This window comes from Sorex araneus, chromosome 2 (assembly GCF_027595985.1).
Source record: "Sorex araneus isolate mSorAra2 chromosome 2, mSorAra2.pri, whole genome shotgun sequence".
Lineage (NCBI taxonomy): Eukaryota > Metazoa > Chordata > Mammalia > Eulipotyphla > Soricidae > Sorex > Sorex araneus.
Window position 1 is genome coordinate 7,284,351 of NC_073303.1, and position 23,899 is coordinate 7,308,249.

Here is a 23,899-nt window from a genome sequence, read left to right on the forward strand (position 1 = left end):
TCTTCTCACAAGGCAGTTTATCAGCTTGAAGACTCTTCACATGATTAGAATCCTTTATCCCATAGAATATGATGAGGAAGACTGTGATGATGAGGAAACTGAAGATAACGTTCCAGGAAAGAAAGACATCAATATGGGAGACTCCAGCCCAAAATGGCACAAAATCAAACCAGAATGGAAATACTTGTGGAAGAAAATGGCAATGCCAAGATCAAGAGGTCAAAATCCTTAGAAGGAAAGAGGAAAAGAACAAGAACCCCATGAGGACCCCGCTCTGTAGAAGGCTTTAAAGTGAAAATGCAGCAAGGACAGGAGAGGTGGTCCTCGGGTGGGAGGCAGGTGTCTCGGGAGGAGAGGGTACTGACAAATGGCTGTTTACGACCAACCAATACTGTAAACACAGTGCTTCAAGGAAAAATGGTGTTTCCCATGGAGGTAGGCTGGCGAGGGGAAGGGAAACTGGGGACACACGTGGAGGAAAGGGGGCACTGGTGAAGGGACGGGTGCTGCGACATCACATGCCTGAAACTCACTCAAGGATAACTTTGTAATTCAGAGTGACTCAGATGCAGAAAAAGAAAGTGGATGAATGGACGGTGATCTCCAGACACACGGGGTCACTGAGGCGTCACAAATGGATGAGGCAAGAATGAATGACAGGCGGCTTCCTGCAACAAGAGGAAATTATTTTGAGCAGTGTGTGTGTAAAAGACCCATAAGGTTGCTTAGTCAGGTACCCCATAACTGAAATTAAAATATACAACTTTTAGACACACGGGTAAGAGGAAACCACGGGAAACATTATGGACTTAACGTCTGGAGGAGGCCGTAACTTCACAATTTGTGAGAAAAAGTACTGTCTTCAATAGAAACCTTTCTTTTCTGAAGATAGAATGATCACAGTGACATCCTAGGATGTGATTTGAAACTCTTTCTGTTGGACATGTTTATCCTAGGCAGCAGTTCTAGGTATTACTGTCACCAAAATGCCCAATTTCAAGGCTCCACACAAGCACTAATAAAATGCTCCAAGAGGTTGACTGGCCCGGTCAGGTTCTCGTCAGCTTCTCATACTGAGAGACGTCAAGAAACTCCTTTATTAAAAGACTATCACTACCACTATCATCCCGTTTCTGTAAAAATAAAAAGAAAAGGCGCAGGCGAGGGAAGGGCCGCCTCACCGCACCGAGCCAGGCACAGGGCCTAGGGCAGCAGCTGTCTCTCCCGCCACCCGAGTTCGGTAGCCTCCAGCCGCTTCCCCCACCCCAGGGAGGTTGATGGCGAAGATGTGGCTGGCGAAGGAAGGAACGGAGCCAAGATGGTTGGTCTCACTTGCAGTTTATTCCAATCTTCCCCCTATACACTCTCCTCTGGAACTCTCTCTCTGCCCCCTCATACAGCTACCTTAAATCTCCCCGTCCCCCAGCAGCCTGGGGCTTATCTAAAGCTGTGGTTACAATCCATAGGGGGTATAGTTCTATCCCTTAGGGGAATGCCTTCACTAGGACAGAATCTCTCTTTCAGCAGGAGGACCCACCCAAGGGCAGAGTCCCATGAATGTGTTTCTCTTCTCCTCAGCCAGCAAACATATAAGAATTCATAATATTAATTATTTTGTATGGACACAATAAGAGATGCATTAAAGCTTATAGAATTGCTCTTCTGGGGCCATCTCAATCTCAGACTACAGTGCTCAGGCCAGATCAGTCTTTCCTAGCCCTGGCAGGGTCCCAGTCTCATAATTACTATTGGATCATGACAGCATTTGTCTATGATCAAGCTCTTAACTTATAGTTAAGAATTAGGCACTTTGGCCAGGCCCATCTCGATGCCAGGGTAGCACATAACTCACCGCTTGCCCTGGATCCTTCCCGTCCCACGTCGGGGACCCTACTTTGGGGTGCTAGGAACTGAGGGCAACTGAGGCTTAAGTGGAGAAAGCAGATGCCCAGAAGGGAATATCGAGGCCAATTAAGTCTTAAGTTATAAAAATATAACATTGTCTTCTTGTGTCTATACAAAAAAGACATAGCTTTAAAGTAAATTATTCAAAAGGCATAAAGAGGAGAGAAAGGCAATGTTATAATATTCAGTGTCCTAGAAAGTTCTGACCTTACCAATTAACAGAGTTTGATTAAGGGAAGAGCAGATAAACTGATAGAAATGGTTACAGATAAACAAAGGAATGGGAGTGACTTGGGAGCACTTTGATGGGTGTGACTGATAAACCTAAGCTCCTAGTGGCAAGGGGGAAAGGACAACCCAATGATATCCAACACCGTTGATCATTGATTTGGACCCCATAACGTCTCCATTCATCCTAGCCCTGAGATTTTAGCAGCCTCTCTCTAATCCTTCCCCAGTGTGCCACATTAGAGGCTCTTTCAGGTCAGGAGAATGAGACCCATCATTGCTACTGTATTTGATGCTCGTAAATCTCTACAAGGACCTACAAATGCTGGTCCTCCTCCTTAGGCATTTCCAAGTCTCAGTGTCTCTGGCCAGAAAGTATCAAATCCATCAGCAGCAGTTCCTCCCTCGGCTTTGCCGGATTCGTTTGTGCATATACAAAGTGAGTTTGCTCCACCTCAGAACAAAGCAGCGGAGCAACAGAAAAATTTAGCCCAACTGACTCCAAAGGCTCTGGTTGCTCGGAAATACCCATTAGGTGTGTGTGCAATTCCGACAACGAGGAGGGATGGTCCCCAGCCCTGGGCTTAAAGCAGGAAGCCAGTGGGGCTGACGGAGGTGGGGTCACATCCAGCTTCTGGGTCCCACTCTGGGTTCCTGTGATCCCAGGACTGACTGCCAACCATCATCCCTAAGGGAGAAACCTGAAAGATGGGAAGAAAAAAAAACTCCCAAAAGCTACAGGTTCCACCGAGATTTGAACTCGGATCGCTGGATTCAGAGTCCAGAGTGCTAACCATTACACCATGGAACCCCACAGAGAGATGCCGGGCCAGTGCTGGCCCTCGTAGGATACAGGCCCGGCCAATCGCAGCCCGGCCGCCACACCCCTGCCACACCCCCTGTCCTGCGCGCCGCAGGCCGCCCGGGGGTCGCGGCCCGGGAGCCTCCCGGCGTCTCGGCCGCGCGCAGGTGCTCGAGGCTGCCCGGCGCGGGGCGCGCGCTGCTGGGACGGCGCCCGCAGCCTCCCGAGAACCGCTCCCGCCTGGTCTTCTCCCCAAGGGCGTGCCTGCCAATTCACTGCAGTGACATAGAAACTGCAGCGAAACCGGCTCACTGACGGGCCCCCCGCAATCGGGGCAAGAGGAACCCCCAGATGAGAAACGTTCCCGCCTGTCGCGAAGGCGCCACCTGGTGGGGACCGAAGGTAAATGCACGATGAGGGGCTGCAGGCGCGCAGGCCGGCCTGGGTAGCTTTCTAATAGGCGCAACTGTTACAGCTTGTTTCCTTTTAAAATGCCCTAGGTTACCGATGTGAATGAAAACGGGTGGAAAGGGGGCCTGAACGCTTTTTAAGATAGAAGTCAACAGAACTACTGTCTGAGAAAACCGGGAAATTGGGATCAAGCTTTTCTTTGAGCCAACCTAACTGCACCTGTGAGTTTTCTCCTGCTAGAATCTAATTGCTTTGTTCAGAATCACTTGTTCAAAAATAATAGGCTGGCCTATCAGAAAATGTCCCCCTGCTCTGCGGCAGGTGGTCAAACAGGTAAGGACTATTGGATGTGTCACTTGAATGGATTGGATTTAACCTCTAGATACCGCGTGTGTGGGGTGGGGGGTGTCACTGAACCATTCATGACACATTTAGGTCACTGACAATGAAAAAATAATTGTTGGCTTGATATTTATATAAGTATTAGTTTAACATGCTTTAATTGCACACCCTAATGGTAGGTGACTGGCTCTTGTAAGTCCTGTGGGTTTTCTCTAGGAAGATAAATGTTCCTGCTGCCATAACCTTATCAATTCTAGGATGTCGCGCTCGGGGATAGTTTCCGAATGTCCTTACATATTTCCACACAGAACAACACACAGTGTGAGCCGGCTCAGTTTCTTTTTCTGACCGGGGCCCCCTTCCGACCCTGTCTCCTTCCTATGCCCCCCGCCCCAGTCTCATTCTGTTACCGCCCCCTGACCCTCTTTTATACTAATTTCACCTGTGGCCCCTTGGAATATCCTGGAAGTAAATAAAAATGGGGATAGGCAGTGTGCCCGTGCGTGCACGTGAAGACGCCAGCGGCTCCTGGGCGTGGCAGCGTCCCTGCTGTGGGCGAGTGCCAGAGAACGGAACTCCGGCTCCAGAACCTGGGCTCTGCGGTGCTCGGAGCAAAGGTGGAACCGACAGACCCTCCCGCAGCCAGGTGACCGCGGCCACTGCAGCAGGACTCTGCATCTGACAGCTGATACTCTTTTTTTTTAGCTCGCTACAGCTGATACTCTTGATGCAAATGGCAGCATGTGACATCTGTGGGCGTCCTTCCTCCCAACCCTTAAACACAGCCCAGCTGTGAGAAAAATACCCAAGTCTGAATGGGGGACATACTGCAAACATCTGCCGAATGATCAAGCGGTACTCTGCAGAACCATCCAGATCGACAGACAGAGAAACTGCCGGAAGCAGAATGGCAGGACACAGACGGACGAGCCTGTCATGTGGAACTCTGAATAGGACCCAACTGGAAAACGACCCGTCAGGCCAAATGGAAGGACACTAGAATAATTTTTGGATACAGAAGAGCCTGGCAAGCTACCCGTGGCGTATTCGATATGCCAAAACAATAAGTATCTCAATGAGAGACGTTACTGGTGCCCGCTCTAACAAATCGATGAACAACGGGATGACAGTGACAGTGACAGAACAGTAATGTATATCTGAACTAATGTATAGTAATAGTAATGTATATCTGATTGAGGAGTGATTTTTAATGAAGGATTGATTCTTTGACTTGTCTTCTTATTCCTGTATCTACTTTAGATGTTTAGTTTGAATCTCACCAAAGTTGCACAAATGTAACAAGTTGCTTAGCCACTGATCTCTTTCCCTCCTGTTTAAAAACAAATGTAACACCTGCCTCACATGTGTGAGTCCTTGGTCTCAGAATTAGCACCAAATTTTTTTTTTTTAAAAAAGAAATGGACCCAAAAAGGAAAAAAAAGGGGGAGGCTGGAGTGAAAGCACGGTGGGTAGGGCGTTTGCCTTGCACGCGGCCGACCTGGGTTCAGTTCCCAGCATCCCATACGGCCCTCTGAGCACCGCCAGAGGTAATTCCTGAGTGCAGAGCCAGGAATGACCCCTTTGCATTGCTGGGTGTGACCGCCCCCAAAAAAAGGAGGGTGGATGGAGTGATAGTACAGTGGGTTGGGCATTTGCCTTGCACACGGCCGACCCAGGTTCAATCCCCAGCATCCCATATGGTCCCCCAGGCACCACCAGGAGTAATTCCTGAGTGCAAGCCAGGAGTAACCCCTGAGCATCATCAGGTGTGACCCAAAAAGCAAAAAAAAAAAAAAAAGAAAAGAAAAAGAAAGAATGGGGCTGGAGAGATAGTAGAGCCAGGTAGACACTTGCTTGCATGAAGCTGACCCAGGTTTAATCCCCCACATCCCATGTGAGCCCCTAAAGCCACCAGGAGTGATCACTGAGCGCAGAGCCAGGAGCAACCCTGAGCACCACTAGGTGTGCCCCCAAAACAAAACAAAAGGCAAGGGATGAAGAGGAAGGAGGGAGGGAAGAAAGGAACGTGTCACCAGGTTGTCTGAGGATCTAATGACAGTTTTGTGCCAGCTTTTTTCTGCAGGTTAGTTGATTTTGCAGAAATGTTAGTTCTTTTTCCATCGGTCCCTGCCTACCCGCCTCAGTAATGAAGTTTTCCTGGCAGAGCAAATACTTTTCTGTTGGATACAGTGTTCTATAAACGTCAGTTTGGTTAAGGTGGTTGATCGAGTCATCCCAATTTTTGTATTTCACTGATTCCCCCTCCCCCACCCTCAATACTTTTCTATTAATTACCGAGAGATGCTACGCTGTAAAACACAACTATGATTGTTTTACAATTTTTATATATTTTATCATAAAGTAGTTCACAATAGCTCATTGCAGATTATATTCAAACAGCAATCCCAGCACCGAGCACCCTCCCAGCACAGTAAGGGGGAAGTGTGTGAAGGTTGTTGTATTTCATTCTGGAGCCATTTAAGCCTGTAGATAAGAGAATATAGCAAGTTTGTCAAAACCAAATAAATGTGTGCTACTTTTGGTACATGAATGGTCTAGAGCATAAGAGGTCGCGCGGCCGCCAGTGCAGCTGTGACTCAAGGACATTCTGCCTGGCTCTCTTCCGAGTCTCTGGGTACTGGCCATGGATGAGATTACGTGGCGCTGGGGGCAGTTTGCGGGTGTGACTGCCAAGCCACTGGAAAACTGGGGAGCTGGGAGGAAAAGGCCCAGTCCCCATCTGAGTAGACTTGGAGATCTTGGTCACGGGCCCCGCATCCTGCATCCCTTCGCTCTTCTGCTGGTTTTTTCAAGGGTGAGGCTTGTCCAAGCATGTGGAGAGCAGTCTTGAGCATGGCAGCGGTTGAGTTCTGGAGGTTTTTGGCTGCTGGGGCTCTGCTTGGGGCGGGGAGGGAGACTCAACCCACCCCCCCTCCAAGGGGCCCCAGTGAAGACAGCCTGGTGCCGGGTGAGGACATCCTGCCCACAACTATGATGGTAATTTGCACATCTCTTCCTTTATTGCTATTACTTTAGGGGTAGGGCTGGGAGCTGGGCCACACCTGGCGATGCTCAGAGATCAGAGGTTACTCCTGATTCTGCACTCAGGAATTACTTCTGATAGTGCTTGGGGGACCATATGTGATACCTGAGGGATCAAACTGGGTTTTCCACATGCGAGGAAAATGCCCTACCAGCTGTACTATTGCTCTGGTCCCAGAGAGAGAGAGAGAGAGAGAGAGAGAGAGAGAGAGAGAGAGAGAGAGAGAGAGAGCTGACACGCTAAGGATGAACTGCATTCAGGCGCAATCCTTTCTGGCAGCAATGAGGTGGAATCCACAAACTGGGGCCTCTCTTCTCTCTGTAGTGCTGATCCTCCGGCAGATTCCTGGAACATCAGAAAGTAGCAAAGTACAGCTCACGGGGGAGGGATGAAACCCCGAGTAACCGAAATGATCTTTGTGCCTCTAGAGCGCTGGTCTGCCAGTCCCCAGGGCCACCTGTGTGGGCTCTTGATGGCGAAGCCGCGGTCCCTGCAGGGGCGCGTGTGTGAGCTGTGAGTCCAGCTGGAATCAGGAAGGAGAGAAAGTGCACTGGGCACAGGCCTGGGCGGGGAGCAGACACGGCCCTGCTCTTGCAGCCTGGGGTTTACCGACGAGACGTGGCCTTGTGGTGACGATGCTGGCGCGCAAATGGGAACAGGACGTCTTGGGAGAGGGACGGGCCTGCAGGGCACCAGGGACGCCAGGTCTGGCTCGACGCTCGGCATCTGAGCAGAGTTGATACGGCTGAGAAGGGACACTCGGTGCCCCCGGATCAGAGCAGATGCCACCCAGAGGCCAGCGCTGGCCTGGGCGGCAGAGTACTGGGCTGGGGCAAGGCAGGATCTTTCTAGAGACGCTGAGGGAGAATGTGTGTCAGGCCTCGCCCCTCGTTCCTGCGTGGGCAAAGACCCCAAATGTTCCTTGGTAGCTCCAATCTCTGTCTCCCTCTCGCGGGCCTCTGTCCCTGCATGTCATGTTTCTGTTGTCTCCAACTCTCCCTCTCTCTCGAGGCTCCGGTCCACAGATGTTGGGCCGGTGCCAATCTACTGTCACCTCATCCTACCTCCGCTTCCTTGGCAAAGACTGTTTTCAAAGATGCCAAGGAAACAGGCACTGCAGGTTGGGACTTCAGGTCATCTCACAGGACACTATGTGAGCCATTCTCTTTCTTCCTGCTCAAAATCAAAACAGAGTCGAGTCCCTTAACATGAAAGGTTGCCATTGGACTTGAAAGCCTTCCTCAATATACCGAGTGCTTTGCCAAGGCACTTCTACTCCCAGAACTCAATGACAGCTCCCAAACTCCCTGTTAAGACAATTGCAGTTCTTTCATCTCACTGAATCAACTCTCTAAACTTGATTAGAGAGAGCACTATCCGTAGAGCTAGATTCAGTGTGGTCTTCACAGTCTCTTACGGGCCTGGGGAGACAGGCTGAACGTCCTCAGCTGGAAATGGTTTCTGAAGTTGCTTCTCCCAGGATGTTGGTGCCACAGACTTTTCTTTGCTGCAGAGCTCAAGTTTCTACAGCCGACTGGGAGCTTAGAGGCGTCCTGTGTGCCGAACCCTCTTACTCAACCTCCTTTACTGAGAACCCCACTCAAGTTGTGTTTTGATGTCAGATTTCCTGCAGGTCCCATTATAGCATGTAATCATATTCAAAAGTATTCACGAGAAATTGACAGGTATAGGTAGTCGTGGCCGAGTGGTTAAGGCGATGGACTTGAAATCCATTGGGGTCTCCCCGCGCAGGTTCGAATCCTGCCGGCTACGGTTTTAATCCGATCATAACCTCAGCGTTAGTCACATCTGGTGAAACCTGATTTCCCACTTCATCTTAATTAAGTCAGACTCATTAAGGTACCCAGAAATGAAGCAACACTGTTTACTCCAATAGCTATCCTCCTGGAAAACGTTTTATAACATTCTTATCTCTGGCACTGAACTGTCGTGCATGATCTCATAGGAGATTAAGATAATCTTACTTGTTAGGTAGTTTTAGACCCATTTGAAGATGAAAAAGAGGCTTGGCTGCCAACACCACATAATAAATTCTCTCAAGTTCAAGGCCTTCATCTTAAATGAGGTTGGGAAGTTAAGTTTTCACAAGTACCTCAGAGCTCACACTTTTTAAAAAGGAGTGGTTAGCAGACCCAAGTCTAGCAGTTTATGGAAATGATTTTGGTATCAGCCCCCTAGCAGCAAGAATCATACATATTCTCCCAAGTGCACTGTGTATGTTGTATAACCCTCAAACCATTCGTATAAAGTAAATACTATTACCCTCATCTCATAAATCTGGAAACTAACCCCTAGGAGTAAAATATGTAAAATTTGATCAAGCCCACCCAGCTAGTAAGGGGAAGGACTGACCTTGAACGCTGCCGGGATTTTAATTTTTAAGCCAGCAATGCTCAGGAGCTATTCCTGTCTCTGCGCTCAGGAATTACACCTGGCGGTGCTGGGGGACCAAATGGGATGCTGGAGGTTGAACTCGGGTCAGCCCACTGTACTATCGCTCCAGCCCCATCTGCTGGGATTTTTCATTTAAGGTCAGCAAGTCAAACAGGTGGGGCAGGCCAGAGTTAGATCAGGGAGGCCATCTGGTGCCAGCTGAAATGAATGTTACAGCCTGCTTTTCTTAGTTTTGCTTTACAGGAGTCTCAGCTGTTGGACTGGAGCCGGAGGTTGGTTTGTCCAAATTCAGAAATGATCCCTCAAGAGCAACGAGGCTGGGCCTGGTTCTGAGCAATAACAACAGCGTCAGGGGCGGCAGCTTCACCTGCGTGATTCGTTTCCAAAGGGCAGCATACCCCACCTTTCTTCTCTGCCTGAAATTCCCAAAGGTCAAGCGAGGGTAAGGTTGGTTCAACCACAGAAGTAGAGAACAAGAATACTGGCTGCCGAGCCCGTGAAAATTTCTTACTTGAAAGTAAAAACAATATTCATGCTGAATCCCATACAAAGACTCACTGACCCTAGTAAACAGGGTTTAACCGACTGGCCCTGAGTTTCATTCTGAGATTCAACGTTTCAAAAGGAGGCGTTAGAGAAGGGGACCTATGAGTTCGGAGGACCTGAGGAAGTCACAGGATGATTTTTAGCAGGATGGTTTTAGATCTCAGAGATGACTAAAGCAGGTCTGTGGCTGTAATGGAATCTGTAAACTAAGCAAATGGCTACAACTGTTCTCAGAGGTTGAGTAGTTGATCTTGCAGTTTTACTTTGCTATAGCTTTGGAGGACATTTGCAAATTTTGGTCTGGTTATTCAGCTGTCTGGGCCCAAATACAGCTGGAAGTGAGGACCAAACCTCACCAAACCAGGTCATGGAGGTAGAATTGAAAAATAAAAAGCAAAAATTGCATTAGGTAGAGAAATGCTCACCAAGTTTGGAGCACAGGTTCCTGTTAGCACCCACCGTGTTCAGTACGTGCATCTCGCCCTGAAGGGTGCAGAGTGATGTGCTCTGGTCTCAGCCCTCCCGTCCCTCCTTCCCGCCAGCAGGAGCCGAGCCTGCCTACGGGGACCACGTGGACCACTCGGGAAATAACATCAGGGGTCAATTCAGAGCCACCATTCTGTGGTTCCCATCACAAGGAAGTGGGAAGAAAAGGCCCGGGGAGGGGGGGGAGGAAAGACACAGGAAAAAGAAGAAGGAGGGAGACAAGATGGAAGGGCGGGGAGAGGAAACCCATCAGGCTGCCATACTGTGCCTCTGAGTCCTCCTGACCCCCCAGGGCAGCCCCTCCGTTCTCAGCGGCTTTTGCTCTGAGGACTCTTCCTTCCGGCTCGCTCCTTCAAACAGCCGGGGCTTAGGGAGCCGATGCACAGGACAGGGGAGAGTTATACTTTCATGCAGGAGCCCCCAGGCCACCCTCAGGTATCCCCATCTCTCCCCCTGCAAAACAAACAAGCATCCAAACCGCCCCAGATGTCAAGGTACTTCTTCAAGTCAGTGTCATTCTCGGTGTCTGTAGTTATACTCCATGCCATCTGGAACATGGCATCTAAGTGGGGTATTTTGCTGGGCAGATTGCTGTACCTGGTGATCTGTCACACGTGTATGATTGAAGGTATAGTTTATTGTTGGGGACGGGCCTAGGCACCCCCTGCCTCTGTCCCTGTAAACAGGGACTGGGTGAGGAGGGGGCCTAGGCACCCCCTACCTTAGTTCCTGTAAACGGGAATGAGTATGGAGAAACGTGGCATGAGGGCGAGTCATCCCGACAGCTGACCTTGACAGGCGGCCGAAGAGCCACCATGCTCTGGCGGCCAGCCTGGAAAGGGGGTCGAAGGGCCACCATCTGGCAGCTGGACTCGAGAGGAGGCTGAAGGGAGGATTGGCTCGTGTCTGCCATGGCCATGCTCAAGGCCACATCTGCTTTCCCGTGTTTCTCAAGGCTGAGAGAAGGAACCGAAAAACAAGTAAGATTGGCAAAAATAAAGTTGCCTGCACCGCTTGATTAATAATGTTTATGCCTCTTATGTAACCTGCTGATCATTGCTAAGCTAAGACTATATAAACCCGCTTGGATTTCAATAAACTTGCTGTATGCCGCATATTGCATGCAGTCCTCCCTAGCCCACTCAACTCTCATTCCCTCTGTCTGGCCGAGGTTCAAGTTGGCCGCGCGGGCCGCGGCAGTTTATAAAGGTAAAATGTTCCCCAAGCGATTGCACCACTTCATATTCCCAGAGATGAAGTCTAGCCAAGCTCCACATACTTGAAGACACTGATTCTTCTGTCCTTCATCTACTCATTTTCTAGGAGCTAAGCAGTGGTGACGGCCAGTTTTATGTGTCTGCTCTGACATGTGAGCAACCATTGATTGATTTCTGCGGGGCTTCCGTGGGGGGTGTTCTTGGGTAAAACTGACGGACTCAGAAAAGTCAGACAGCCTCTTTAACACGGGCGGCCTGTCCCTGGGCCCCCTTGATAAAATCCAGGACTTGCCAGGCCTGTTTAAGATCTGGGCTTCTGTCCCACGGACTGACTTATTTATCCCGAGCCAAGTGCCCCAGTGGTTGGAGTACGTGGGAGTTAGAAAAATGAGTTCTGCTCCTTTCAGGAAAAACAGTACTGAGCTCACTTAACCGCCATACATCCTGGCTTGCAACTTCAGATGGTGCTGCATTCTTTTAGGGACTGTCAGTGATGGGGTTTCAGACATGACCTATTCAACATCAGTGTTGATTGTGCCCGCATGCCCGCTGGAACCTGAGGATCTCTTCCTGTGAGGCTTTTGGCACTTTGCCATCTCTACACATTTGATCTGCATCTTGATGCTGTGATCCAGGGACACCAGTTTGGAGCTACCCCGGTCAGCTGGATCCACCCACAAGAACACACTTACAGTCCCCAACTGTGCTGAGCCTGAACCGTCCCAGCACAGTCGAGGGGAATGAAGGACTTGACTACTCACCTAGAATTTGTTTTTTGCAGGGAAGAGATATGATGGGTCAGTTGGAAATGTTCAGGGGTTCCTCCTAGCATTCTTAGGGGGTCAATCCTAGTGGTGCTCCTCTAGAGCCCCCTCCCCCTTTACCTTGCAATATTGCCTCAGAAGTTCTTTGGGCATGTGGATGAGAGACAGGAGCCAATCATATTCTTACTAATATGTGCTATTTAAATTCAGGCCCCCTGCGGGGTCTTTAGAATCGCACTGAGTTGGTGCTGTGCTCAGAGCACCGGGACCGGGAGGGCAAGGAGAGGAGGATGCGGGAGCTCTCCACCCAGCTCCCAGCCCTGTGGGCCGGCCACACCCAGCGGCAAGCCCCAGAAGCAGCCAGCCAGCTGGAACTGGCTCAATCTTGAGCACCGCCCCAGGAACTGGAGGATGCGCCCTCGTTAATCAGAGTTGAGCAACTTTTAATTTTTCAATTACAAAAATTCTTTAGGGACTGTGGTTTTTCAGTAGTCAGTGACTGGGTTTCTTACATAACATATTCAGCACGGAGCCTCCACCACGCCCCTGTTACCTGTTACCCACTCCCTTTTCCTTAACCCCTCCTGTCCTGAATAAAGATGGGCGACAATACTTAATCTTAAATAGGAAAATCACAGAAATTTTAACCCTGGGCTAATATAAAGAGAAAAAAAAAAAGATATCTTATCTCCCCGTCGGGGAATCGAACCCCGGTCTCCCGCGTGACAGGCGGGGATACTCACCACTATACTAACGAGGAAGACGATGGTGAGGGATTCTTAGAAGCACCTAATAAAGGCAAACTCTTGCCTGTATTCTAACCAGTAGCCTGCGTTCTAGGAGCCCTCTCGCAGATTAGCGCCCAGCTACAGCCCCACCTAGTTTCTCCCGGGTTCTCGGCTCCCCCCGGCCCCCCACCGGCGCTCCAACAGGCGCTCTCGGCACGCCCGCGAGTTTTCGGCCCGTGGAGTCTTTCTCGGACGAACTCGGCAAGCGGGAAGCGTGGACAAGCAAAGTTCACGGAACCACTGATTCTGCGGAAACAACGTGTTACTGACCCGAGAGCGCGTTATCTGGGAAATCGGGCCCATTTCCGTCGGGGAAGAAAACTGCCGCCAGTTTGGGAGGTTTGGGAGGGCAGGGGACCCTGGCCAGACACTCCGACGACGGGAGAATGATCAGGACCCTTCTGAAGGCACCTTTTGCTTCAATAAAAGTAGAAGGTGATCGACTTCCTTTCCCCGTTGCTAGGGGGTTTAAGTCTGGGCAAGGACCCAAATAAATGCAGGCGGAAGGAACTTTAAGAGGAAATTTCAACCTTTCTCCCGGCAAAAAGATCCGTAGTCGGCAGGATTCGAACCTGCGCGGGGAGACCCCAATGGATTTCTAGTCCATCGCCTTAACCACTCGGCCACGACTACACAGATGTAGATGGTTTTTTTTTCTCTCCTGTTACAGACAAGAAGGAGACTAAGCAAGGACTCAGGCTATAGGGAGATCGGCTTCTGCCACTGAATACAAATAAACCTTCGGATAAAACCCGAGTTTGGTGCAAGCGGTTAACAAAACAAAACAACGCCCTCCCTTGTTGCCTAGGCAACCGTTACGTCGCGCTCAGCGAGTCTCAAAGCAAATATATCATTTCCGGGAACTCGAAAGAGCAACAGTCGGCTCTTGGACTACCGGGTCCGACTTTCGAGACCAAATCTGGCTTTCCGCAGGCGAAGCCCTAACTTCCAGCCCCACTGCGCCCTGCTCCAGTAACTCCTCTTCAACAGTGCTCAGAAGCACAGGGAAGGGAGTGAGCGATGAAAATACTTGGGGAGGATCGCCACTTTGACCGAGGTGAGAGAAACCGGCAGAAACACGGTGATTTACATAGTTACGACGTGAAGTCCGCTGCAGTTTCGTTTGTAACAGAAAACAAAAGGGGAAAAAAAAGGTAGACGCACGCTAATCATTAAGGAAGTAACACGCACCCTTGAAGAACGAGACGGTTATGATTTAACATGGTCGGTGTGTGAGCATTAACAGAGAACAACAAATATAAAAGTCCTCATGTAATATGAAACCACAAACAAGACAATTTTACAAATCTCAAGACATATTTAACGATCTGACGTGATAGCAAAGAAGTGGGGTGGGGGGATGAGAACGTCTATCTCAATTACTTCCGTATTATTTACAATTTTCAGTAATAAACCTTGCTTTCTGAATCGTTTATGTAATTGGAAACTGTAAAAATTGCAAAATGCAAAATATGTCCTTATGTACTCTTACATCAAAAGCTGCATTTCTTTTCCAGAAACTGCATTTGTGTCAAAAAACTAAATACTAGTTCCGTAAGCAACTGATGGCTTTCTCTTCCAAATTGCGCAAACGTGTGCGAGGAGACTCCAAAAACTTACAGGAAAAGCACATCTTTTCATACCTAGATTTTAAATGTCCTCTTATTTCTTTCAATACCACAAGATTTAATCCACAGCAGTATCTACATACCAAAAATTGTAAATGGTTGCAACGAAAAAGTTAATCTGCCTCCCCGTCGGGGAATCGAACCCCGGTCTCCCGCGTGACAGGCGGGGATACTCACCACTATACTAACGAGGAGAAAGCTGTTACAGTGCTTTCAAAAATACCTTATAAATGGGAACAATCTTGCCTACTCTGTTTCAAGCTTTGCGGTCTCAGAAACCCAAGTAATGTGGCATAGTAAAATACTCCAGCAAAAATACTTGTACCAGTACTTAACTCTAAATTTCGCATTTTTAGAAAATGCTTTTTATTAATAATTTCATTTTACTGCCAGAATCAACATTTAAGAATAAGAAACAACAAATAAGAAAAATGTGCAAATGGGAGTTCCTGAATCCCTATGATTGCTGAGTACTGGAGCATCTTTCCTGAGAGACATACGGAAACTGATTTCTTTGAGAACTGAAAAGCAGAAATTACTGGTTATTTCTGCATCATGGCTTATCAATAGGGAATAATACGATGCATTCCTATTGCAGGATACCACGCAGCCATTACATAAATTTCATAGTGTTGAATTTAATTTGTTAAGTTTGTTGAGAATATAATCAATCATTTTCATGGGGAACATGACCTATGATTTTTAATTACTCACAGTTTTCAGCTGGTCTTGACAGCAGAGTAATACTGACACCATAAAATGAGGTTTAGAAATTTATGTGGATGTTCTTTTTAAAACTTTGGTCGAATTTTTTTTGTTTTGTTTTGTTTTATTTGGTCGAATTTTTAAAGTTACCTGGGCCTGTACTGTTACTTGTGAGAAGGATTTTAATTTCAAATTCTATTTCCAATATATGTGCCAATTTATATTATTTCTTCTGGAGTGAGCTTTAAAAGCAGTTCTTCTTTTAAGAAATGGATCCATTTTATTTAATTTCTCAAATGGCATAGTAATATGTATAGTCCTTCATAGTCTGTAGAGTCTGAGTAAATGTCCCTAGTTTCTTTTCTGATTTCACCAATTTCTGATACTTTCTCTTTTGACTTTATGATCTGTCTACAGGTTTATCAAGTTTATTCATCTTGCCAAAGAATTAGATTTGGGCTATATTGAATTTCTCTGTTTCTATTTTCTTGAACTTTGTTCTTTTTCCTACTTGTTGAGTCTAATTTGCTCTTCTTTTTCTAGTTCCTTTTTTAAAAGTTTCTCCAAACTTTGACTGTAATACGGCTACAGCAGTGGTACTGTCTATGTGCAGGTATGGTGGCTTTGGCGCCCACCACTGTCCTCATGGCTCCTCCCCCACCTTCTTCCCCCCTCTGCTTGGTAATCTGTTTATAATCCAAGACAAATGCTTTGTCATCTTTCAGTACTGTCTAATCCTCTGCTCTATCTATGTACCACAGATGAGTGAGATCATCCTGCCGACTTGTTTCACTTAAGATGCTCTCCAGTTCCATTCAACTTGCTGTAAACAAAGACTTCATCATTTCTTATAGTTCTGTTGTATTCATTCCATTGTGTAGATATACCAAAGTATATATACATATATGTTTATAATAATCTTTAATCTAATTTATATATGTATATATACTTTTTACTTAATATTTTTGTTTTTTTAAAATTTTTGTGTTCTTAAGGTAATGCCAAGAAGTAAAATTGCTATGTCATATGGAGCTGCATTTTTTTACTTTCTTGAGGTCTCCATACTGTTTTCCATAGATGCTAAACCAGAAATCATTCCCACCAATAGTGAATAAGGGTTTTTCTCTCACTATATCTCCTCAAACACTGGTTGATTCCAGTCTTTTTGATATATGTCATTCTAATGTGAGGTAGTTTCTTAAGATGGAAGTATAATTGATTTCAGTACACTTTTTTTGTTTGTTTGTTTTTGGGCCACACCCGGCGATACACAGGGGTTACTCCTGGCTCATGCACTCAGAAATTACTCCTGGCGATGCTCAGGGAACCATATGGGATGCTGGAAATCGAACCTGGGCTAGCCACAGTCAAGGCAAAACCCTCCCTTCCGTGCTATTGCTCCAGCTCCTCAGCACAGTTTTTTAATAAGCATTCTTTCCATCAATTACATCTCAATATAATCTTTAAAGCATCTCATTTTCCATTTTTATTTAGTACCAAAAAGTTAGACTTCTTTTAATGATATATCATTTGATCTGTCAATTATTTTGGCATGCTCTATTTCACTTGTTATTAATTTCTGGTTTAATTCTGTTGTATTTCTGATATTATATTTTCTATTATCTCAACCCTTTACAACAAGGCTTGTCTGAAACACATATGGTAACAGTTTTTATCTGAACACTATCGCTCTTACTCAATTTCTAATTTAAGGTAAGAAGATGTTTCCCTCTTACCCCACCACATATTTTAATAAACAAATCCTTTTGCTACGAGTCCCTCCTCCTGATTTTCAGTCTTTGTGGAAATCTGAAACAGAACGAACATTTGGTGGAACAGAGGAAGAGGACCCAGGGGCGGCTTGGCCAGTGCAGGTGAGTCCTGCTCTCGGGGCAAGGAAAGCCAGCAGGTGACTTGTTTGCAAGAGCTACAGAATGGTTGCAATGACTGACTTTCTCTCCACAAATATCCCACAAGGCTATCTTTTGGAAATTATCCAATTAGAAGCATTAAAAAAAGGGAATTCCCGGGAATGTGGCTCAATCTTGCCAAGTTGAGATCATAGGTAAAAAGATGGTTTGATGTTTTATATATATTTACTAACCCAAATAGGGTTTTAATTCAAGTACATCTATGTCTTTATATAAGTGTTGTATATCGTCTTAATGTTGTTCATTTATATAATATTTTCTTATTTTTAAAGTTGTTCTACATTTTCAAATCTTTTTTGAGACTTAAGTAGTTTCCATACAATACATATTTGAGGGTTCTTTGGGATTTTTCTGAATTCTCTGAGCAATTCAGAAATGGTTTGTTATCTTGAAAATTTGAATCTTCAGAAAACTAAACACAATTTTTTCTTCCATTTAATTTCTACCAGTAATATGTTACAGTTTTAAATGTTTTATAGTTGATAATGATTTCTTACATATCTATTGTTAGATTTATACCTAGACTTTAAGTTTTGTGCTGCAAATAGCATACTTTTATTTAAATTTACTTACTACATATATTTTTATAAGGTCAATAATGGAAAAGGAGAAAAATATTGTTCAATCTTAGCTGAAAGTGGGTATCAACATATTACTTTAGATGAAGAATGACTAAACAACCTAGTGAATAAGCCTGCTGCATAACATCACTCTTTTAAGTTCTAATCATTATGATTTAACTAGAGAAATAGAAGTAAGTGATGTTTAAATTTAAATGATTAAAATTTCAAGTTAATCTTACTTTTTTTAACTTTCACCTAATAAAAAACTGAGACCTCAAAATGGTTTGATTATAATCACACTGTCCAACTACACATGATCCTTCTGTGTAATGCTTCCATCTATTTATTAAATATTACTGAAAGTGTTTGGACTGTAAGAGGTCCTGGGGCTTGAACTCTGGTCAGCCATGTGTAAGGCAACTGCCTATCCACTGTACTAGTGCTTTCAAATTCTTATTTTGACAAAATGCTACAATAACAAAGAAAGTCATTTACCTAGGTAAGTCATTTACCTAGGATCTCCAATTGTTAACAAAGTACCACCTACACTTTAATTTTCTCCATAGATATTACTTTACAGAAACACATTTTTTCTTAACTTTAAAAATAGTTAAGATATTAAGACTAATTAAGAAGGTCCATTGGACTTGTAGCTACTTTGTTTTTTTCCATTTTTTGGGTGATTTTTGGGTCACACTCAGCGCTGCACAGGGATTACTCCTGGCTTTGCACTCAGGAATTACTCCTGGCGGTGCTTGGAGGACCATATGGGATGCTGGGAATCGAACCCCTTTTGGCCGGGTGCAAGGCAAATGCCCTACTCACTGTGCTATCGCTCCAGCCTCTGTTATGTTTAATTTTAATTTTAATTTTTTTTTTATGCTCGGAGCTTACTCTTGGCTCAGCACTCAGGAAATACTCCTGGCGGGGCTCTGGGGACCATATGGGATACCGAGTATCAAATAGGAGCTTGCCTTGCATGCCGCAGATCCACTGTACTATTGCTCTACCCTGGATTGCGTATTTTCTTAATACAAGGTACAGGGTCCTTCTCCCACTCCGCTATTGCTCCACCAGGAGTACTGCTTACTCCTGGCCCTGCACTCAGGAATTATCCTCCTGTGGTGCTTGGGGGTGCCATATGGGATGCCAGGGGTCAACCCAGGTGGGCCACATGAAAGGAAAACACCTTACCCGCTGTACTATCCTCTGACCCCTTAAACATTTTTTTTTTTAATCTACAGGCCTTAGTTAATATTGTGACTCCTTTAAAATAAAAATACTCTGTGTTCATTATCTCATTTAAAAATTCTATAATCTGCAAGAGCTGGTCAACCCTTTTTTTATTTCACTCTAATTGAAATAATAGTAGCAATACTATGAGAAATAGCTCAGTGGGCTGATTCCCAGCGCTGCCTGAGGGTCCCAGAACCTCCCAGGAGCGCCTCCCAAGCACCTTGCCAGAAATTAAAAAATTAAATTCAGAATTAGGCCAGGCCTTTTTTTTCTAGTCTGTTTTTGAGCCACACCAGCTGTGTGCTTGGATCAGGGAACCACACGGGATAGCGGGCAGTGAACCCTGGCACGCAGCCCCGCCATCCCCGCCGTACTACTGCTCAGACTCCCGGGTCGGGAATTTTCCAGGACACCGCTTGGACGCGGGAGTCACCGCCAGCAGTGCTCAGAGCGCACCCGTTCCTGAGCGGCTCGCGGACCACACGCCGTACGGGGGAATCGAACACCGGCACGCGCCGATCTACCGCCCGTTAGTTACAGGCGTTGCCGCAAGCTCCCGGAGAATCTGTCTGGTGTTTCTCACAGGTTGGATTCGGACTGTGCTTCTTTAACCTGTCAGGTCGCTTCTTCCAAGGCGTGTTTTTGGTTTTTGTTTCTGGGGGCGCAGCGCCTCCCGGGCGCCATTAGGGCGCGGGGCCGAATGCGGGCGGCTCTGGGGTACAGCGCGAGGACGCGGCGCCCGGTCCAGCAGGTGTCTCGCGGCGACACCCTGCGATGCTCGGGAGCCATGTCGTGCTGGGGACCAGATGGGATGCGGCGGTCGAACCTGCGTTGGCAGCGGGCAAGACAAGCTCCCTACCGGCCCCACAGCCGGCTTCTTAGGATACTGGGTGGTCTTGAAAAGGGTACGAGTCAAGAGTCCGAACCCACATTCCGTGACAGGTGAGGACAGACACCAAAAGGAAGATGGGGTCGTGCGGGAATGGGGGTCTCAACTCCACCCCTAACCCGGCCTCAGGTACTGGATGGTCCGGTAATTTGCCTTCTGGTGTGGCAATTCTCTTATTCGAACTGGAAACTATTCCAGGTTGACTTCCCAAGCGGATTATGATATCGTTGAGTGTGTGTGTGGTGTGTGTGTGTGTGTGTGTGTGTGTGTGTGTGTGCGCGCGCGCGTGCGTGTTCTCAAGAAGCACACGATGCTATGAAGAAAATGGGTTAGGAAATGAAAACGAGGTGATCTAAGATGTGCGGTTAGCTCAAGCAAATAACGGACAAGTGGTTTTTGTTTATGGAGGCGACTTAAAAATAACACTGACCGTACGGCGGGAAATCTGTGCGGGAAAGCCGTGCGAGGCGGCCGCTTCCCCGCATCCCGTCACTCCGTTCGGGCGAGTTTTCCGCTGAGGAGGATGAGCGGAGGTGTGGGTGGGAGCCAGACGCAACCTCCACCTCCGCCGGCAGCTCGTCACCTTAGCCCCGCCATGACTACACCCACCAAGCCCGAAACACGCTGGCCAGGCGCGCTGGGTCTGTCTACACAGATGAGAGCCTCATCTCCGGTGGGCACACAGAGATGGAAGGAGAAGGGGGTCCAACAACTCGGCACCCCGGGAATGACGAGCCCTGCAAATGGGAGGCTTGGTCCTCAACGCCTGGGCAGGGCGGCGAGGAACCGAAAGACCCGCAAATCTCGGGCGTTAGGGTGACGGCACGCCGGAGGGCCGGGATCTGGGCTGTGGTACTCACCGTGCGGTTCTGGCAGCGCGAGCCCGTCCACACGGCAGTGAGCTCGGAACGTCCTCCGGACCCGGGTCCACCCGCAGCCCGGGCGGCTCGGTGACGGCCGCTGCGCGAGGTGGATTCTGGGCAGGGGAGCCGCGGACAGTCCCCAGCTGCTGCAGAGACAAAGCGGGGAAGGATGCTGCGGACAACGCGCCCTCGATACTGCTCAGCCTTTCCGTTCACGTCCACACTGATTCTCGGCAGACGCAGGGGCTGTTTCTTTCCCGTTTAAGGCTTTTCTGTATCCCTCTAGCGTGGGGGGTGTCAAACCCAGCGGTGCTACTCCACCAGTGGTGCTACTCAGGGGTAGCTCTGTACCCAGAGAGCACTCCTGGTGGAGCCCAACAGAAACATTGTGATGGAACCGCGACTGGTGCGCCTTAACCCAAGGAGCTCTCCAGCCCCCTGGTATTATATCAGTTCCAGCTACGTTCTGGTAACCACCTGACTCTTTTTTTTTTCTTTTTGGGTCACACCTAGCTATGCACAGGGGTTACTCCTGGCTCTGCACTCAGGAATTACTCCTGGCGGTGCAGGGGACCATATGGGATGCTGCTGGGAATCGAACCTGGGTCAGCCGGATGTATGGCAAACGCCCTACCCGCTCCAGCCCCAATCGCCTGATTCTTAATGTAAAATAATGTCTATTTCCCAACTACTGCTGGCAATTTTTCAAATCTGTAACCCTATTGTTTAGGAGCTCCATACTGTAAGGTACATCACTGTGATTATTTTCTAACTGGAAAATAGAACTTCTCAATTCCGTCAGCCCTGGCATCCACTCTCCAATCCTCCCCTCAGGTAACCCCTAATCTGCTCTCTTGTATCTTGGAGTTTGGTTCTGTTTGTTATCCTTAACTCTTCTTTCCTAGCTTCTTGGTTACACTGCTTTTTTTTTAATCAAGACTTTAAATGAATTTTTCTATTATTTTTTGAAAGGCTTAATAGATTAAGAAAGGGAGAAGCAGGTTGGAGGAGGCTAGAGGAAGAGGAGAAAAAAAGACAGAGGGATCTGGGATGACATCGAAACAGGAAAGAGGGGGGTGGAGAGACTGAGTGAGTAGGGAGCGTGCCTTGCATCTAGCTGATGTGGGTTCAACCCCTGGCACCCCATGTGACGGTTCCCAAGCTTAGTCAGGAGTCAGCCCTGAGCACAGGCAAAAAGAAAAAATAAGTAAACAGAATAGGAGAAGAAAGGTGAAGAGTGAAGGGTCGGGAAAGGGAGATGAGAGTGGTCTTCCAGGGATCAAACTCTAAGAAAACCCACGGCTTAAAGGAAGGGAGTCTGTTCTGAGGTAAGTATCAATTTTGGACTAAAGGAGCAAGCCTCACATTTAACTAAACAACTATTCGAATACCTCTCCTATCAAGCTTTATTATCAAAGGGCTGGGGAGAGCTCAAAGTGCTGGTACTCGCCTTGCATGTCTGAGACCCCAAGTTCAACTGCCCAGACATCCTGGCATCTTTCCTGACACTGCTGGGCACAGCCCTAGAGACCCCCATACCTCTGGGTGTGCTCGGTCCCCAGCGCCCAAAACTGGATGGGTCTGAGCATTAAACAGTCAGCTGGTTTGGCAAAGAAATGAATAAAGGCAAGTAAAATTAAGTTGTGATAAAAGTCTGTATGTAGACATAGTGTGGTCCTTTTATTTGGTTTACTTTAAAAAAACTGAATATTAAGTATTTAAGCAAAGTTCTTTGGAATTCTAGTTTGAAAGGAGCAAAATGCTGAAGAAATATTCCTGCTTTAGAAATAAAAAATAAAAAATAAATCTTAGGTTCCTGAATGCCCATGATCCTGGAGGCCCACTAACCACTTTCGGCACCCAGCGGCTTCTTGCAGAAATGACTCTAGACTATGAACTCAGCTACGGCCCCATGCCGCCCCGGGAGGGGAAAGGTTTTTCTCTCTCGGCCTTTCCTTTCACAGGTGGCATGGTGACACCATCTTATATAAGGCCCACTAAACAGAGGTATGAGCTTGCAGTGATGCGACTTCTGTCAGAAATTTCTCTGGAGTTAATTACTAAAATACCAGAAATCCAAAACCACATGGCCGCTATTGCGGCCACACGACTCCATGTACTCTTCATTCTCAGCAATGAAAAACAAAATATCAAATGATGCCTTTTCAGCAGGCCTGATTGTTGGGGGAAAATTCCAAATAATAATAGTGAGTTTTCTGTTGAAATATTGAATGTAATCAAAGGAAAGAGAAAGTAAAGTGAAAATCATCAGCCACACAAGTGTGTGGGGGGAAGGTGGGATGGGAGGTATGCTGGGTTCTTGGTGGTGGAACATGTGCACTGGTGAAGGGATGGGTGTTTGATCATTGTATGACTGAGACTTAAATCTGAAAGCTTTGTAACTTTTCTCATGGTGATTCAATAAAAAAAAATTAAAAAAACATCAAAAAAGATGGCTGTGCTAATGCAAACAACTTTAATTTTTTGCTTAAAAGAGATTAATTTGATGGTTTCAATCTTATTTTTTACATGAATTAAAAATAAGATGAGGCAGAATATATTTAGATAATACTGTTGCACTGTCGTCCTGTTGTTCACTGATTTGCTGGAGCAGGCACCAGTAACATCTCCATTGTGAGACTTGTTGTTACTGTTTTTAGCATATCGAATATGCCACGGGGAGCTTGCCAGGCTCTGCTCTGCGGGAGGGATATTCTCGGTAGCTTGCTGGGTTCTACAAGAGGGATGGAGGAATCGAACCCAGGACAGCCTTGTACAGGGCAAACGCCCTAATGGTTGTGCTATTGCTCAGTTCAGTGGTAAAATTCTTGCCTGCCACGCAGGAGGTCTGCGTTCAATTCCCAGCTGAGGCAACAGAATATTTGGATAAAAGAAGTAAATTAGGGTCATGGTTTGCCTTGCATGCGACCAACCTGCCTGGGTTTAATACCAGTACCTTGCCAAAAGTGACCCCTGAGTGCAGTGCCAGGAGTAAGCCCCAAGTACTTCTGGGTATGGCCCAAAAGAAAAAAAAGAAAATCCCCCCAAAGACATAAGCTGAAGTCCAACTGTATGAAACAAAACCATTCTACCTATTTAGATACCAAACTGGAAACAATTCAAAGCCCATCAACAAA

At 47.0% G+C, this 23,899-nt stretch overlaps 2 long non-coding RNA genes and 5 other non-coding genes across 8 annotated transcripts in view; 2 read left to right on the forward strand and 5 right to left on the reverse strand.

The window, feature by feature from the left end:
* LOC129402418 (uncharacterized) overlaps nucleotides 1-23,024 on the reverse strand; it is a 45,209-nt gene extending 22,185 nt beyond the window's left edge. Inside the window, exon 1 of the long non-coding RNA XR_008628655.1 lies at nucleotides 20,760-23,024. This is a non-coding gene — a long non-coding RNA (uncharacterized LOC129402418). The remainder of the gene's footprint in view (nucleotides 1-20,759) is intronic.
* On the reverse strand, nucleotides 2,873-2,944 carry TRNAQ-CUG (transfer RNA glutamine (anticodon CUG)). The gene has a single exon. It is a non-coding gene; the product is annotated as a tRNA-Gln (tRNA).
* On the forward strand, nucleotides 3,062-4,858 carry LOC129402421 (uncharacterized). Of its 2 annotated transcripts, none has more exons than XR_008628658.1 (3): nucleotides 3,062-3,337; nucleotides 3,436-3,679; nucleotides 4,394-4,858. It is a non-coding gene; the product is annotated as an uncharacterized LOC129402421 (long non-coding RNA). The 2 variants fall into 2 exon arrangements; XR_008628657.1 differs by having other exon boundaries at nucleotides 3,436-3,567.
* TRNAS-UGA (transfer RNA serine (anticodon UGA)) lies at nucleotides 8,423-8,504 on the forward strand. The gene has a single exon. It is a non-coding gene; the product is annotated as a tRNA-Ser (tRNA).
* On the reverse strand, nucleotides 12,848-12,919 carry TRNAD-GUC (transfer RNA aspartic acid (anticodon GUC)). The gene has a single exon. It is a non-coding gene; the product is annotated as a tRNA-Asp (tRNA).
* Nucleotides 13,499-13,580, reverse strand: TRNAS-AGA (transfer RNA serine (anticodon AGA)). Its single transcript has one exon. It is a non-coding gene; the product is annotated as a tRNA-Ser (tRNA).
* TRNAD-GUC (transfer RNA aspartic acid (anticodon GUC)) lies at nucleotides 14,698-14,769 on the reverse strand. Its single transcript has one exon. It is a non-coding gene; the product is annotated as a tRNA-Asp (tRNA).
* Nucleotides 23,025-23,899: the final 875 nt, after the last annotated feature.